The sequence below is a fragment of the Glossina fuscipes genome, unplaced genomic scaffold (assembly GCF_014805625.2).
Source record: "Glossina fuscipes isolate IAEA_lab_2018 unplaced genomic scaffold, Yale_Gfus_2 221, whole genome shotgun sequence".
NCBI classification, from domain to species: Eukaryota; Metazoa; Arthropoda; class Insecta; order Diptera; family Glossinidae; genus Glossina; species Glossina fuscipes.
This window is the reverse complement of record NW_023998564.1, coordinates 2,443,296-2,446,043: the sequence shown is the minus strand read 5'-3', so window position 1 is coordinate 2,446,043 and position 2,748 is coordinate 2,443,296.

The following is a 2,748-nucleotide window of genomic DNA, read 5'->3' as shown; positions in this document are numbered from 1 at the left end:
AAAAAAAAAAATAAAAAATTAAATTTGATATCTAAAAAAAAAGTAATATGATTAAAAATATAGTAAATTACAAATTAAAAGTAAAAATCGAAGATTTCAGTCCTTTTTTTCAACAAGCTGCTCAATTATAAATAATAATTCACCAGTCATCCTTACGGACACGATAAGTTTCACTATCGCTTCGTATGATTTCAACAACAGCTCCTTAATATGTTATCATATAATAGCACCATCTGCGGGTCGTATAATTTCTAAGGCAACCAAAATAATATCAAGTAATTGGCCAATAAAAAAACCGCCCCATATGCTGATACACATTTAAAAGTTCAATGTTAAAAGATCCATTTTGAGTAAGAATTTTCGAATTATACAATCTCGCTAATATATATAACAATATTATATATATAATAATATTAGATAAAGTTATAATAATATTAATATTTTTTTTGTTTTTCTTGGAACTTCTCGCTAGAGAGTTTAGGTTTCATTTTATTTGCTGACAATTTACTATGATTTTACGAAATATATATATAACTCCCCTTTCCTTTTTCCTACTTATAAGCCTTTCTGATCAGCATGAACTTGCTTTAAGTGGCTAGTTAAAACAAAAATCGAAACCTCTGTTACATCTGCGCTTGACTTCGATTATGCGAATTGAGTGAATTGAATTAAGATCATCTACGCTACTAAGGATTGCGCGTCCATATTCTCTACTATTATTATTATTTGTATTATATTAAATAAAAAGTGTAAAAAGCAAGAATAAAAACTTTAAATAATAAATACTTTTAAAAATTTTTAATTTTTATTTCTTTTATTGGTAAGAATTCTATAGTGAAATTGGATTGCCGAGTGATAGTTAGATTCCATTATAAAGGATGTAATTTCCAAAAAAAAAAAAAAAAATCTGTAACTATTGCATTTGCAACCAACGAGCAGAAAAGCTTTCCGCATAATTTAAAAAAGAATTGGCTAATCCAACAACAAAAATGAACAAGTATGCACAAGTATGCTTGTATTCACTTGTAAATACAATTGATATATATCGCCAATAACGATTGTGTGCAAAAGCAATCAAAAGCAATGGCTAATATAACAACAACAAGTAAATACAACTATATGTATATGACGGCGCAGGTATTTGTTGTTGTATGCCACCAATTTTTTGTGACATGTGGTGGATTATCTAGAAATGTCTACAATCTATTGTTCTAGAATTGTATGCAAAATAATTGGAAACTAGCGGTCAAAATCGAAATAACGTGAAATAAATCAATAATTAGATGAAATGATCACCAGCTATAAAGATTTTTCTTTTTTTCTTTTGGTTTTATTGCAATTATGTTTATCACATGATGATCTGGGATCAATGTAAATCGAAAATTACCAGAAGGATTACAAAGTAAAGAAATTCACGAGGAGAATGCTTGCCACAGACGATATAGAGAGAGACACACTGACCAAGGGCATGTTGATGAGGAATTTTATATTGAAGATCTTTCAATGGATTTATATACAACTATGGACTAAGATAAATTAGTAAATAATTATTATTAAAGATTAAGAGACAAAAAGGCAGATAAAAGCGGAAAGATAGGCGGAAAATAAACGCTCAGGCGTTGGCTTATAATGATATAATTGATGTTAAATTAGCACGAGAGAAATTAATTATTTTCTGAGAATATTTTCTCTCCATTTCTTTATAAAATGTAAAATTTTCTTTTGAATAATGAGGACTGTGCAGAATAGTTTTCTGCATTTTGCCATTACATTACTTTTTTCCTGTAAAATATTCCATATTGGCAGCACTTGTTGTTGTTTTAGCCTTTTCTTTCTTGAAATCCGCGGTAAGAACAAAAAACAGACATAAATTACTGCTATGCATGCAGATTTTTTGCAGAGAAATAAAAAATAACGACAAAATGCAGAAAACTATTCTGCACATTCCTCATCAAAAAAATTGATTGATCATACAATGTACTCATCTCATGTACAAATGTCGGAACTGTGTATGAAAATGTATTTTCTCTGTTTTTAACTGAACTAAACTTGAAAAAATGTAACTGAAGATACAGAAGATACTAGTCTCTTATTCGTTTATTTATTTATATTTTATATTTAATTATTTGTTATTATCATTTATTATTACAATTTCTACTTTCATGAATTTTTTTTTAATTTGTAATTTTGAAAATCATGTTCTGGCTGAGAAAGAATTATTTGTAGCCAAAATGTGCTCTAAATGTACTTAATAAAACACAAGTTAGTTTCACTTAATAAAAACGAAGTAAAAAGCATCATTATATGAATGCATTATATGAATGAAGGCTATATCATAAGGAGACACCAACAAGATTACAAGCAAAACTATGCGAATCTGTGAAGGGTCTCCTCGGAAATAAATAAAATATATATAATATTAAAAAATTCAGTTACCTGTCAATGTTACAGTCAACACTAAGAAATTATTTTGGTGCACTGAACTATTTGTTAAAATTTAAACAATACACAATTTTATTATAATTAAAATATTAAACAGTTTTTTCATAATTAAATTATTAAACAGATTTTAAATTTTGGTAATTTAGATTAATATAACTTGAATAAATTAAATTTTTTCTCAAATTATCTTTTCGATTATTTAATAATTTTGCAATTCGCACAACTTATCGCTTGCAAAAGTGAAATTTCACGTAAAGCCGTTGGCTAGTTTCATACAAAGTCCTTTGCGTGGTTAATAAAAAATTC